General features: G+C 38.5%; 2 protein-coding genes across 2 annotated transcripts in view; one reads left to right on the forward strand and one right to left on the reverse strand.

The window, feature by feature from the left end:
* Window positions 1-15,646, reverse strand: part of dph1 (diphthamide biosynthesis 1) — a 155,624-nt gene that overhangs the window by 68,603 nt on the left and 71,375 nt on the right. Inside the window, exons 5-6 of the mRNA XM_077611089.1 lie at window positions 9,309-9,426; window positions 4,992-5,066 (exon numbers count right to left, since the gene is read on the reverse strand). The gene's annotated coding sequence lies outside the window, so the exon portion shown is untranslated. The remainder of the gene's footprint in view (window positions 1-4,991; window positions 5,067-9,308; window positions 9,427-15,646) is intronic.
* The window catches only part of rtn4rl1b (reticulon 4 receptor-like 1b), an 89,415-nt gene that overhangs the window by 13,479 nt on the left and 60,290 nt on the right, over window positions 1-15,646 (forward strand). The gene's annotated exons all lie outside the window — the stretch shown is intronic.

Consider the following 15,646-nt stretch of genomic DNA (forward strand, 5'->3'; position numbering starts at 1 on the left):
AACCGTACACCTGAATGTCACCAGTGCTTGGAAATAAATGTCAAGAAAATGAATTCCACTTTGACATGATATATTAGGCCAAGGGTGTCCACACTATTCCACAAAGAGCCAAATGGGTGCCGGATTTTATTCCTACCAAACAAGAGGATACTTGTTTACATCTTGCCTCGTGAAAGTGTAATTAGTTGATTGCAGTCAGATGCAGCTTGTTTCAGCAGAAATATTTGCAATGCATCAATTGAAGTTTTTTCTTGCTTGAATGTGAAAATATAGAATATTCTGTCCAGAATATATATATTTTTTCCTCCACCGACCTTGTAACATGAACGTGCTCTTCTTATAAAAAAATGGTTGGCATTCAAGTTAATGCATGCAGAAATTAAAAGTATAAAAACAATTATTTACTGCCAGGGTTGAACTCTAGACATAATAAAATTGCCAGCCAGAGATACACCATATTGAAGAAAACAATAACATAACATTTTTGCACTTCTATCCAAAATTCAATCACTGGAGACTATGAGGATGAGCAGCAGGTGGGCAGCTGGGGGATTCTCTTGACGCGAGATCCACGTATGCCCACTATCGAGACGTCAAGACACTCAAACAAGACAAGTAAGAACGATTGGATTTTGCTTATATTTGGAAAATTTGCTCGCACTCGACTTGTTTTCTATTGTAAAGTCTAACTTTTTACAAAAATGTTTTTATTTTGTTGCCCACAAATTAGTAAAGTAGGCGAAAGAAACCTATTCTTGTACTGTAAGTTAAAAAAAACCTGAAGGTTATTAAAATACACAATTTTATTTCAATAATATTAGAATAAAAACTGTAATTTGGTAGTCTGTATATATAAAATCATGAAAGGAACCATGAAAAATCAGCCGAAATGGTTATAATCGTCTGACTCTTGAAGTTTTCTTGTCAGAAACAGGCCAGTATTTCAAAAGTTCATATTTGTATAAGATAATTGGCATCCCTGGAGATTTAGTTTATTTATTCTGCTTGTTTTTGTCTTGTCTTACTAGATCAAAATGGATTGGACTGTGTGCTGTTTTTTCTTTATTGTGTAGTATGGATCGTTTTTATAATTGGATGTGGTTTTAGGGAGTGGATTAAGTGGGTTTAGTCACAACTGTGGTGCCAAAAGCTGAATTAATATGCTAGGATGATAATCATAAAAATCAATAATGGCATATTTCTATTGAGTCTGCTCCATCTAAAATTGTGTTGCATGATTTCCTAACTTTGAAATTGTGAAAGGTGCCTTCACAGACCTATCGCTTCCTTAAGATTGCCAAAAACAAAGGCGATAAAATTGAGTCAAATGCTTCCTATACATGGCAAATCTACGTGGAAGCGGCAGGACATGATGTAAGACATGCATAAAAGGTAAAAGCTGCACTGTAAGAAAGGTAGACTACCCACTTAATAGCGTCTGAGGAAGTCAAGGTCGTAAACAACAAGAAGCAGATGGATTCTTTGTGCTCAAATCATCCCGTGCTGCCCAACTGATGAATAGCTTAGCCTTGTACCACACCGCTCTTAAAGGCCCTCCCTACATATGAAAGATTTGGCACACAGAGTGCTCGTTGGATTCTTTCTCTCCACCCTGTCATTTCACTGGCTTCCCTCGCTCACTGCAGACTTTTTCCCTTCATCCTGAATTATTAAAACATGTTGTGATTCCCAGTATGATTGTGAATCTGGGGCTGCGGCTCATAAGTTATTTTTTATGCTTGTTTTTCTCCTATTCACGGTGTTCTCCACCCCTCACTTTTCAGTCCACGTGCCCACTCACTCTCAAACCAGATTATGATGCTGCAGTCCTTCAAAGTCCCAAATGTCACCTTTAGGGGTTAAAAATGAATGAATGAATGCATTTTAATGAATACACACTCTAAAAACTGCCCTACAGTGCGAATATTATTCATTCGGATCTGTATTCAGGTCATACTACTTTTCGCAAGGGGGATGAGGAGATAGCATAAGAGAAGATGGATATTTTCCATTGGCCATCATGCACCAGCAGCTGCACTGGGACACGAATTGGCACAAACCAAGGCTTGGGCGGTTTCTCGGGGAATACGCTTTCTTTCGCTAAGCCCCAGTCACCCCCACCAAATTCCCAAGATGGGAAGCCTGCCAGCGGTGACAGTTCAACATAACACACGTCTGTTTTGTCCCCAAACACAATGTAAAACATCTAAGGCCAAAAATCTGTTCTTCCAAGTCTGATTGTTGTCAGATCTCAAATTTTTCAGGAATAGTAATGTTATTAAACTTTAGAGGAGATATTGGTCACGACAGTGAAAAGTTTAGACTTTTAGAACCTTTAATATTACGGGAATATTTTTAGTCATTAAAAGAAATTATTGGACACTTGGCAATTGAAGGAACATTCATTTTCCTATTCACATCAAAATTGATTTGACTTTTATCACCATGAATGGCAACCAACGTGTTAAATAAGTGGCCGTATGAATATATATATTTTTTTAAATCATAATTTGTACGTAAAATGAAGAGGTAAAGTTTTTTTTTCACCATTTGAAAGCGGCAGATAACAAGACAATCACTTTTGGTTCTTGTGCAAGGGCAGATAAATAAAAGGCAGACAGTTGACCGCAGTGGCCTAACAAGATTATAAAATGACAAGGCCAACCAAGTATAGAGAAGCCTGACATTGAAGGCTCTGTAAGTGACTGTTTACATGTTGTATTTGGTCTTAAATTGAAAAGCCAGACAGTGGCAGGATGCATTTTGTGCACCATCGTAGCATAAGAGAATAGGCACACCATAAAAACAAAATAAAGAAATGACACTTAGCTGTTCTATTATGTGGGTCAATTAAAAACTCTAATGAGATTCTGATTTATTATCCATCATGCTTAGCAGTGCGCAATCAATTTCTGTATAATAATACAGAGAAACCAAAAGTTTTATCACAACACAATTAGTTTAATAGAGATGCAAATACTATACTAAACTAATTGTCAGTTAATCACTTTAGATGTGTTTTAGTACTTAACTTTGCTTGCCCTACCAACCAATCAGATGTTAAAATGTCATCCTCGGCCAGCCCTGTCACACTGTGAAGAGAAATTAGATATTTGAATGATTTAAACCTTTAAGGGCATTCTTTTAACTCATTGAATGCCACCGACAACCCATGAGGTTCACTCATTATTGGCTGTGAGAGGCTACCAACAGAGTTTGTTATATTTTGAAATGATATTCATTCTCATTACAGGACTTGCAACCGTTTTCTCTAAAATAGAAACCTTAATTGCTGTGGCATTTACGTGTACCAGAGGTAGTTATCTTTGTCATTTTAAGGAGACATTCCTTGGATCGAATTACGTTTAAAAATCCCCGCTTCAAAGGTTTCGCTGTTTAAACAATAAGACATGGTCCTTCCGCCTCCACCAACAATAAAAACAAAAGAGCTTCAACCCACTGCTGGTGATGCTAACATTGATGCGCCAAGGTCTCCGAGGCACAATGGTTGTCCCGAGAAAAGGTTATAAAAACAGCTGCAGGCAGATGAAAAATTCATGTGGTGAACATTTATTCAACTATCCTCTCCTCTGTGTCTCTCCTGCTAATGCACGAAAAAAACTAGTCACTGCAACGAACAATCCGAGAGGCTTTTGTCTATGATTTGTGAGTGAATATTAATTTAGTGTGTGCTGTCAGAACTGGATAAACCACATAATGAATCAAATGAATGAATGAATCTATTTGATTAGCTAAAATATTCTGGCCCCATGTCAGGTGGCCAAAATTCCATGAAATATTGGGTATAATTACATTTTTTTCACCACAATTACACAAAGAAAAAAAATTGTCTGTTTTTTTCCAGTTAGATCAGATTCTTTCTGCCCATAATAAAGATTTTGACTTTCCTTTCAACACTTCAAACCCCCAAAAAGTTTACTTAATCCGCAGCATAAGACTTTTGTAGCACATTTTAAGAAACTAGACTTGACAGAGAGATTTTTGTTATGTTAGGAGAACTAAATTTAGCCTGAGTTGTTAAAAAGGCAAGGAGAGTTTATGGGATTAATTTAGAAATTCTGCAAAAGCAGCTGTGGTGGCAATAATTTATGTCCTAGACTGCCACTTTAGCAGCCCTACAACTTGGGTATTTAACATTAGTTGAGGAAAGATGGAGTCATCACAGAAATGGGAGGGAAATTTGGTATTCTTCACGTGATATCAATGGAGGGTACGTTACACAGAAACAGGCAATGGATTTGGATTGAAAACCAATAGGGATCATCTATTGTGCTTGAATTAAAAAGCGAGTAGCTGGATGATGCTGGACAGTGGAGCCCTGAGCGTCTCGCTGTATAGTCCTTTATTAGAATCAATGTAAGATAATGAGGGAACGATAGTCGTTGTCCGAGGAGATTGGGTATGGAAAAAGAAAAGACCATTTTTTTCTATGTGCAATCAATTAAAATGGTTGCAGAATTGGCACACTGAGAAAATGGACAGCCTACGTACTTGCAGTGACTGCCTTATCGGTAATGAGAAGTAAGTATAATGTGTAACTTTAGTAGATATTCTCTCTATATATATTATATATCCATGCTGGCTCCAACTGCAGGTTGAGTAAATTCACGCTCTCTAATTGCAGCCAATCACACCCCCCACAGGCATTGCAATTTGGAGCCAGAAAGGGAGCGCTGGAATAAGATCTCGCTCACCTCCCTGGGGAACATGCCTCCAGGCTTCATGTGTCCACAGTGTGGTGCCCTGTGATCAGCATTACTTAACTAAAACTAGAGAGCGGGGAGGCCTTTTTTTTTAAAATGCGGTTTGAGCTACTGCTTAGAATTCAACCCACCTCTTCCTTCCATGCAATTTTACTTAGATATTACACTTTGGAGAAACAACACTCATCTTGACAGCTTTAACTGACAACATGTCAGCAGTCTGCAAGATGAGCTGTGCAAGGTGTGTAATTTATTGGAACAGCTAACCTCTCTGCTGCCTCTACCGGTGTGACATATGCCTGGTAGCCGAGAGCTTCTTGGGGTACTCAAATTTCCTCCCACCTGCAAAAAAATATGCTTGGGTTAACAACACTTTAAATTGCCCTTAGTGTCAGAAACACTCGGTCATCGTGGCAATGTGGCAGAATGATTAAACCCTCAAGTGGGTAGTAAGCACGTGCACACATACTGATACAATTGTGAATTCATATAAATGTGTTTTTTGCAGACTGGGACCCTGTTAGGTTGCTATTTAAGTAGCTGATGATTTTCTTGTTCTGGTGGACAGTAACTTTGTAGTCTTACTTCTCCGTAATTCTTGTTTTTTAAACTTGTTGCCAATATAGCATGTGCTATCTATTGATTCTTAGAGGTCATTTATTTATTTTAGCGGCGCTGATTAATCAATTGGAAAAATATTATAGTCTATAGGTTACACACTTGATTATTACCTCCATCTTACAGTGTGATGCTACTATGCTTAATAAAATGTGTGCAATAAGTGCTTAAATAAGAAGTTGGCATTTTGATCTAGTATTTTAATATTGGTCATAATATTGCATTTTTCATTTTATCTCTGTAATTGATGACCAATTTGTCGTTATAGAGTAACTACACCTTAAGCCAATCCTCTGATGTTTTCAGTGACTCAACAAACAGACTTTTATCCTTTGTTATTGGCAAATTAAACTGTGGAAAATTTGTAAATTAAATAGTAATTTTCAGCATGCAATATGTCCTGTTGGATGCTGTCAAGATTCCTATGTCCATTATAGCTAATTGTTAATAATGATGAAAACCTTTCAGGAACTTGAAATGTATTTACAATATTTCTTAATTGAATCTTGTTGCTTAGTGATGTTCCAGCATAACATGATTTAAAATTTTCTACCTTGTCTTTGTCTATGCTGTCAAGAAGATCATAATTTTCTTCTTGAATGTAAATTTTCCTATCATAGTCAACTAATAAGATAAAGTATACAGGCGCTTGATGGTAAACCCTGTTAGATAAAATGAACACTATGTATTCTATTCATGAATAGTTGTTTATCAATATACAGAATACCCAACAAAAGGTTAAAATCACTTCAGGATGTACATTGCCACTATCTATATAAAATTCCCTCCCATTACAAGGGTGACAAAGTCAGCCTTTATCCTCTATGAGAATAATAGCTGTTTAAAATGCACCCTCTTCCATTTCCGTCTCACAACAGTTAAAAAGCAAAGGCACACTCAATGCATTATTCATTGACTAAATATGCACTAAATGCCTATTGTGATAAACACAATCACTTCAATGTTGCCATCTGGTAATCAGGAAGTAGCATTCATACATGGTAGAAGAATGAAAAACTCTTTAAGCATTTATTTCCAAATGTTTAAATTTTAAATGGCACCTGTTGACAGCTAGTTGTGACTACTACTAGTGATGTAAAAATTACCTAGTTGACATTTTGCGCTTCACTCGAAGGTCTTTCAAATAAATGCACAATAGCAACCTAATAGAAAGGGATGCAAGAATAGTGTCGGCGTTCAATGCACTGCTAATTACTGCACTAAATCTTATTTAGATGCACTCATCGCGGGACAGTGGTATTTGGTTGTATTTTACGGCAATAAAAACAAGACCACATAACGAGCTTGTATCCAGGGAGGTGCACGGAAGTGGGAAAAAAAAAAATGGTCCTTGAAGAGTCTATCACATACACACGGACAGCGGAGATAGCCTTTGATACTATGGAGGTTTTGTATAGTTTCACATTTATTACTTGGAGGTCTTCTGATAAGTGTTACCAGGGCGCATCTAGAGTACATTCCTAATTCTCTGCGCCACGTTTGAAGGTCACAGCGTGATTTAAAGACTGGTCGCTATAAATATTGGCAATGGCCATTCTGAAGGGTGTTCTTGTGCGCTCTCAATGCTGCTCGGCAATCGTATGAGAATGATAAGATGTGATCTCCTCTGTCACAGTGGTTGAAGCGAATAGTTAACTGGTCAGTTATAACATGATATTGATTCATTGTCAATCTCTTGTTATAATTTTTGACCTGACATTTTGGCAACATAATTGGCACCTCGATTAACACGACATGTGTTATGTCTCTCGTACAAGCATTGCTGAATCCCTTTGGTCCATTCATTGGATCCATTCAAGTGTGGCGATACCAACTAATCAACATGTCTGAGGACCATTAAGGTGTTTGACACGGGGCTCCAATAAGACCAGATGGGATTTGTTTGCGGCAAACTGCTTGTCTGTAGCGGATCATGGCAATGAACCACACAACCACAAGCTTTAAATGAGATGGCTACGCATGTGGAGAGCAAAGAGATGCAGTAGATTTTACTGTATATTGCTTTATTTTACACGAACGATTTATTTTACAATGGTTTTTCTGCCTGACTCGGTGCTGGCAGTATGGGTTCGATTCCCACTCGTTGGGGATGTGATTGCGAGGGTGAAATGTTATCCATTTTATTGTGACGTACGATTGACTGGCAAACAGTCCAATATTAGGAACTGCATGTTGGGATGGAAATGCAAGAAAGTATTAGCTAAAGATGGAGAAAAAAAATAAAAATTTGCCAATACAGGCAAAAAGATAAACATAAAAGCAAACACAAAATATATTACGAGTGCAATGGAAGCTAGAAGCCAAAAAGGTACAGAATCAGATATAGAAATGAAATAGCACAGATATGTAGTAATATTGGCAAATCCAAAAAAAACTAAGCAATATACTCCAGGTGCACAGAAATAGAATAGTTCATCTTTGAACCTACACACATTTAGATCACAGCCCAGAGAAACCAGCATATTCTATAGTAAGTATTAAAGACAGACAATAAAACAAAAACATGAGAATTCTAGAATATAGAAATAGAAACAAGAACCATGAGTAAAAAACTGAATTGTTGAAATGGAGAGCCAAGGTTTTAGAAAAGTCACACTTGGCACAAGAAAAGACTCCTGATCGCAAAACGGCAAGGAAAAAAAAATAGAAATATTGGAAAAGAGCTTCACTTGTCTCAATTGTCACCTTATTATTTGTAATTTATTCATCATAGTGGGAGCAGTGAAGATGTCTAATTTCCCATTCAACTCAAGATGAGCCCTCAAGGCCCCCTCTGTATGTTCTGCGACATTAAATGGGAATCAATATCTTATTCCAGGCATTTGTTGATATATTTTTCCCCTGCACGTTTCATGCCGTAAACCATTCTATAAATATTACATTTTAGTGTTATTTGCTTTTCCTGCTCTGCGCTTTGCGATGTTACAATGATTGATGTGGAATTAGAAGCAATGTGAGGAGGAGCACAAAACACAAAAGCCCCAATGCGTAGCTTTTCTTTCCAACATCCAGACATGCTTGTGCACTAATGAACTTCAAACGCCTTCCATCTCGACACATACTTTTGCTGTGTGACAGCTTGGAAACGACCCAAAGATGGGATGCTGGTTTTTTGTGTGCCTATTCCTGTCTGCAGTTTCTGCTGATTTATTGTTACATCTGAGCCTTTCCAAGTGAAGAAAATACCACCAGTATACGCGCAAAGAATTATAGCCGGCACAGTCAACAAGATAATGCAAAAAGGCCACCCTGATAATATTATGGCTCCATATATTTTGCTATTACTGGAGTTTTTATGCGTGTGTTTGTGTGCATGTCATGGTAGCACATAAATGAACTAGTTAGCTGTATGGGTTTCCGCGTAGGGATTGCGAGGCCTCTAGCGACGGAGGGTGGACTAATTGGTTTGGAAGTGCATTGTGAGCTTGAGGTTGAGAACAGTGGGATCTCAGGCCATTGAGGGGAATGCAAAGCAATCACAGCTAATGGTAACAGCAAAACAAAACTCCTCTTTAAAGGCATTTGCTAAACAATTTGTTGTTTTACCAGTTTTCTCATTTTGATATGTTTATTGAACTTGCCTAGAAATTTAGTTCCCTGAATTATTGAGCAACAATTAGTCTTTGTTATACAACCAGAGAAATATAGCACTCACATTTGTTATTTTTATGATAATTGATTTAAAGGGACAATGTTGTAATACCCTTTTAGAATTGAAACTTTTTTTTTTATACGAACGCATTGGTAGGCAATTTTTTCATCTGAAATTTGAATCACAATGGAATTGCTCACGAGCCACAGAATGGAAATGGAAATGTAGTCTGTCGGCTTCCTACTTCTTTTATCATTTCCAGCTAAAAAGATAAATGCAAATTCTATAACTTCTCCTCTCCAATTGTGCAGTGGCTGTACTTTTGGCTTTAATCAATATAACTTCATCTATACCTCGGTTTTGATGTTTCCTGGGTTGAAATGAGACTGTCCGATGATTTGTAAAAGGTGCTGATGGTGCCCTTTTTTCCTTATCTCCGAGCCTTCTTCAATTCCCAGGGTTCAAGTTTCACTGCCAAAAAAGAAGAGCACTGAGTGATATGCTATCAGGGAGCAAAGCCATTGGAGAAAACGGATGTTTGACTTTGTCACTACAGTGACACCGATTTATTGGTGGAGAACACCTAATTGAACATTGAACATTTCAAGTTAATAGGTAATAAATCAATGTGCTTTATGTCCTTTACAAAGAATGAATGTTCTTTTTTTAAGTTGCTGCTTTGGCAGGTCATGCATCAGAGGGCCATATAGAATTTTACTATTTAAACCTTGCATACAAGAATGATGAATTTTTTAACGCTTATGCATGACGGCGTTAGATGTCCAATCCATTTGGACGGGGAGAGGCGGATGAGACATTCGTTCATCTCTGAATTGAATTGGAACAGATTAGTGAATTGATCTGTTTTTTGACTTACAGAAATGGTCACAGAAAAGATTAAACTAGTATCTAAAAGACACCGCTGTTGCTGCGTCTTTGGAGGAAGACTATGAAATTTTAACAACCAAGGAAATCTTTTGGAAGTTATTCGATTCGGAAAATGGGCCCGGGAGTGAGACGTTTTTATTTTTTAAACTTTTTTTATTGTCTTTCTACTTCCACGCATGTGATTCCGCTCCTTTTGCCAGAATTCTCTCCCAGCGAACAGTCCATCCCTTGTGACACAAAGTGGGCAGAAGTTTCTCTGGCAATTTTCTTTTGCTCTTTTTTGTGGGAGAAATAATTAAAAGAGGAAACCCAATTAAGCCTACACAGAAATCTGATCCATGCCTGCGTGATTGAACACCTTCCCCTGAGGTTAGGACCCCCACGCTCTCATGTGTTCCCCCATCAAACCTCCTCGCCCTAAATTCTCTCGATATTCTTCTTTTTTTTAATCATTTCTTCTTTTTTCCCCTCTCCATTGTGAGTTATCAAGGAACAAGAGCACTAGCCGTTTTTTTTTTAGATAATGAAGTAAACACTCCCCGCAGCGCTTGCAAAAAATAAAAATAAAAAATGCTGATGTATGGAAATGAGTTCCTAATTTAGACTATTGAGCCTTATTTCATTCTCCTGAAGGGCGACTCCTCATTTTGCTTTTCCCTTAATGCTCTTTAGGTGTATTATTTAAGAGCGACGTAGACAAATCCAAGCCTGGAGCTGGCGGAGTATTTTACTGTCCGGAGGGAACGTTTGGATTCAAAGCCCTTTGTGCTCGTTGACAATGTAACTCAGGTGTGTTGCAGTAGGAACGTTAATGGGGTACACTGCTCTTTAGGAGCAGTGAATATCTGATGGAGCTTATTAGAAGATGGAATTTTATCCTGTTAATACCCAAAGGCAAGCTTGGAGTGTAGAACAAATCCAACATTCTACTGTGTAGAGTTTGCTTATGTTGGCCAGGCTGCTACGGAGCTTTCTGTTTAGAACTGGGAGACTGGCAGGTAATTATCACTGCTGGTCCTCTCAGTTTAAATGGATTGGGCTACTATCATCATCAATGGCAAATACTGTTTCGGGAAAAACAATCAGGAACACATTCCAATTTTCCCCAATGTTGATTTTTAGGGAATGAGAGCACACTATTTTGCTTATACATGGAAAGGTTCAAAACATTTCACTAGTTTTTTTGAAAGATAACACTTTTATTGTTTGGTTTGAGTGAAAAATCTGTCTTAAAAATTGAAAGGGAGGAGAAAGCGTGTTGAAGTGTCTGTAATTTAATCGTATTATGACTCAAGTGGTTACTGAAAGTCATTAAAATGTCTTTCCAAATGATTCCTCTCCTTGCCACAACCCTTACATTTCTATTAATGCTTTTCATCTTTTCTTTTTCACGACTCATCTGCAAGTTATCACACTTTTTGAAAAGTTCACTTCCTCTACGCACTCCATTTCCTGAGAATAAAGAGGTTAATGCACATCAGCAAAGCCCTAAACCGGCCCATTCCTCAATTCAATGGTATTCAAACATGGCTTTGCTCTGCAGGTAATTGAAATTGGCCTGTAACCTGGCTGTCATCAGACAGACAGTGAAAAGTCATTCCCTTAATTAGACTCCTGATATTTGCCCACCTAGCCCGAAGCTCTGTTGCTGAGGAATCACACAGCGAATATTTGTTTTGCCACCTTTGAAATTTGTCCTCTCTGGGCTTCAGTTATAGCCAAATGCTATTTTAAAGTTTATTTACATTACCCAAAGTAAGAAAGGATGGCCTCCACCTGGAAATAAAATGGATAGAGGAAGCCACTGTGAATTCACTGGTGAAAAAACAAACACATTATTATTATGTGCTTTCCTTTGACAAATGTAGTCACTGTCTATCAAATATTTCAGTGTTTTTTTCTGAGTGGCTTTTGCTTAAATTATAAATCAGACTTTTACTCCTTTTTTGTAGATATGAATTTGTTTGAACTTGAATGTGTCCATCATGTCTGCATTCACAGGGGAAATTTAAGTGAGACATGAAGCCTTGCAACAAAGATCATTAGCAGCCATTTTCAATAAGTCACTTATGATAGTTTGAAGTACCATTTGAATGCCTGTTTCTCTTTTAAATAATATGAATTTTGCGCAATTGACCCATGTCATCCAATCAATAAAATCAACACTAATGCATTCAAAATTATTCCAAATGCACCTTTAGCAAGAGGTGCTTCATACCTACACTTCAAATTCCAAGTTTGAAAACGAGTACAGAAATGAGCAATGAGCGCGATCCGTGCACGTCATCCCAGTAATTCATCTTTTTTTTCGTGGGTTACAAACTTGCAACCCGCTCCCGTATTAACCTCCACTGAGGTCGTTGGCACACTAATCTCGTCTCCTCGACGTTCACGTTGATGAATGCGGGATGCCGTGCCCCCTTCTTCAAACCAAAGAAAAAAACATTTTAAACCCATCTCCTTTCGCTCTATGGTTGCACAATTAAAACAGTCAACTAGTTATGAAAACTTCCTATTATAAAAATGCATTGCCGAGCCTCAATCTTCAGTTGGCTTATGTTATCGACTCTAACTTAACCCAAACTTGCAAGGGATAATTTTGAAGGGCAACCCAAACAAGAATTTTTTGTCATTTATATTTTTTCACTGCTCAACCATCCAATAATTATTTCAAAAGAGTGTGGACGTGTGTGAAATGAATTGACTTTTCTTTCTAAATGCTCCTCTCAAAAACGTATCCATCCGTGCACCCCTTGAGGGACATTCACCTGACAAAAATCCTTATAGACTGTTCTCTTAAATCCATTTCCCTTCGAAAAGAAAAATGAACGGCGGGTCTCATGTCAACTTGGCGGAAGGCGGAGGATAGCACGCCATCGGATTACGGTGAGAGGGCGAGGGGAGGCGGGGGTGATGGTGGAAGGCATCAGTGAGAAAAAAAATGCTTTCATCTGTTTGACTACTCCAACATCTTCAAAGCGAACGCATTGACTTGTTACACATTAACACTCTTAACACGCACGCGGCAAGCCAACAGATCCCAAAACACACACACACACACACACACACAGTGCAAACACACAACGTGCTCTATGCTTAGCACAATGTCAACCAGGACACTGTTTAGAAGATAGCAGCCCGAATGTGCTTGTACAGGTGGAGTGTGTTTACAAGCCGTGAAAAAAACAAAACATCTGGCAAAGCATGTCGGCGCCTCCCTTGTTTCCTCATCAAGTTATTGATGTCTTCTTTGACAGGCGGACTTGACGGGCATGAGTGACTCAGGTTAAATTAAAAGCTGCAAGCGGTGCTAAAAATGGACTATATCTGCCGACAGCAAAACGGCCTCAGCGAAAAAACTTGTAAATGTATCACTGCCCATCTGTCAGGGATACTTTTGTCTTATCAAGGCTCATTTGGGTACAATAAACATTAGAATGTGTCAGAAAAAAATCTCTACTTTTTTTACCAAAATAGTAGGCTGTTGTGCACTTATTCATGCATGTTATGATTGACATAAGCCCACCTTTTTTTATTCTTATCAATCGGCAGAATCATTGAGCTGGTGTCATTATAATCTATTTTTACTTAAATAAATTGACAATTCAGCAATTCTCAAATTCTTTCATTTGGGCTCGTCCTTCATTCTAAACCTGTTATCCTCCGAAAATGAAAATGGAGACATCATTACAACTGAAGCAGATAAACTTTGTTAGATGTTGTTTCGTGACCATCTCTGCCTTTTTTATTGTCTATTTTTATATTTCAAAAATAGCCCTACTGTAGAGATCACTGAATGACATTACGGTAGGGAGTGGTGAATAACTTTAGCCAGTCAGACATAAGTACGTGTAGGTATATCTGTTGTTAATCTGATTCACTGAAAACAATGAACATCACATTTCCTAACCATTCCTCCCTGTTCGTATGCATTTGACATCTGCAAAATTTGTATATTGTGGCTGCAACTAAAAGCAGTGAGAGTGCCATTTATCAGAATCAAACCCTTGTCACACACATTTTAAAGCACTAGTGTGTCTGTCTCATGAATTTTAGATGTTTTTGTCAGTTAGGAACACAAGCTAGCTGTTGAGAAGGGCATTAGTTTACACAATGAGAGCTCTCTCTAGTGAATTGTGCAAGTTTTTCGAGCAGAGCAGGGGCACGCCTGGGGCTCTTTGGCACTCTTCGAGCACTGTCAGATGCTAGTGTCACTCACGTGTGTTTTGGTTGTGTGTGTGGGTGGATTGTGTGTGTGTGCAATGTGACAGCAGTGATACCTGGCTGAGCAATGAGCAGTAAAGTCCCTCACAGGCCATCTGTAGCAAATAGCCATTCAGCCTGCTCAGAGGTCAAACGCGGCGAGGCATGCAAACCATCAGGGCTCTTTTGGTTTGGCGCCGTCACCGTAAGTGGGCCCCATCTCATGTCCCACCAAAACTAGGGCCATTTATTTGTATGAGCCTGCTGCGTTTTCTTATATCCAGGTAATTTAACTCATTGTCATCAATTCAGTCTCATCTTACAAAAAAGACCCCACACACACAAAAAAAAATAAAAAATAGGGTCCATTGCACAATGTGATCCAGTACCCCATTGGCATAAAAAATCCAGTAAATTGTGTATAATTCTTCCAAAAGACTAATCGAAAACTTCTCATGTAATTGTTGATATTCCTAAAAGTGCAGTATCAATTCTATAGGCTCAATGTTGGTCAATCGTGCACCAGACAAATAATATAATTCATGAAATTAATATTGTTTTAAAACTAAAATAAATAAAAAAAACCTTATTAAGAGGGGAGGAATTTCAAAAGTAATTAAAACTAAACTGTAATGAAAAGTCCAGCATTATTATAAGGTAGAATTGGGCATGAAATAACATTCTGACTCTTATCAACCTTCATTAGCATTGAAAAATGGTTCCATTCCAGTGGGAAGTACAGTATCTCAAAAGCTTCCCATTTCTAATTCCCTGTAGACAACCTTTTCTTTAAGGTCTGGACACAATCTCATAACCACAACTGATAAGACTTTGACAAATTATTCGATTTGCAACTCTCCACTTCAGATTTGTAATCTAATTCTAAATCAGGGTGGCCCAGTGGGGCAAGTGGTTAGTGCATCGGCTCCACAGCTCTGGGCTCCTGGTTTCACCTGTGTGGAGTTTGCATGTTCTCCCCGGGCCGGCGTGGGTTTCCTCCGGGTGCTCCGGTTTCCTCCCACATTCCAAAAACATCCATGGTAAGCTGATTGGACACTCTAAATTGCCCCCAAGTACGGGTGTGAGTGTGCATGGTTGTCCATCTCCTTGTGCCCGGAGACCGCTGGGATTGGTTCCAGCACCCCCTGCATCCCTAATGAGGATACAGCGGTTCCGAAAATGAGATGAGATGAGAATTCCAAACGAAAAGTTCCATTTCAAATAGCATTTGTCTCACTTTTTTAGTTAAGCCGCAAAAAAGATGCGGAATTTAGGTTTGAAAGTGACCCCCGAGGGAGTCGTTATGGGTGTAATGGCAACAGATGAGCGGATTGAGTCTGCATGGGCTGCTCCCTTTTTATGCTCATCCAGTCAAATTCCACCTGTTTCCTGCATCTGGCCACAAATTCCTGGCTCCATCTCTGCTTTTCTGTGGGTTGATGCATTGGATTTCACAAGCAGACACATCTGCATTTTAAACACCTTTGCAGTAAAAGATTTGTGTCTGTTTGTGCTCACACAGCAGGCCTACATTTGTTAGTTTTTCTCAGTGTTTGTCGCAGGTTTGAAAGCATTTCATGGTTAAATTTGCAGCCGGCTT

The sequence above is a fragment of the Stigmatopora argus genome, chromosome 10 (assembly GCF_051989625.1).
Source record: "Stigmatopora argus isolate UIUO_Sarg chromosome 10, RoL_Sarg_1.0, whole genome shotgun sequence".
Classification (NCBI taxonomy): domain Eukaryota; kingdom Metazoa; phylum Chordata; class Actinopteri; order Syngnathiformes; family Syngnathidae; genus Stigmatopora; species Stigmatopora argus.